The sequence below is a fragment of the Corvus brachyrhynchos genome, unplaced genomic scaffold, assembly GCF_000691975.1.
Source record: "Corvus brachyrhynchos isolate BGI_N302 unplaced genomic scaffold, ASM69197v1 scaffold30, whole genome shotgun sequence".
NCBI classification, from domain to species: domain Eukaryota; kingdom Metazoa; phylum Chordata; class Aves; order Passeriformes; family Corvidae; genus Corvus; species Corvus brachyrhynchos.
Window position 1 is genome coordinate 280,270 of NW_008235742.1, and position 239 is coordinate 280,508.

The window sequence follows — 239 nt, forward strand, 5'->3', positions numbered from 1 at the left end:
GGTGCGAAGCCGTGCCCCCCGGGGCGGGGAGGGGGCGGTGGACGGGGATGCACCGGAGGGGGGGGACACAGGGGACACACAAACACGGGGCAGATGCCAGCCCTGTGCCCCCCGTTGCCCGTTCGGGGGGTCCCAGCTTTTGCCCCCCGCTTTTCCTGCTCCCTCCTCCCCCATCCCTGCTGTCCCAGCTCCGGGAAAGGGGGGAAAAAACAGGGAACTGTGGGGGTACCCAAGGGGTT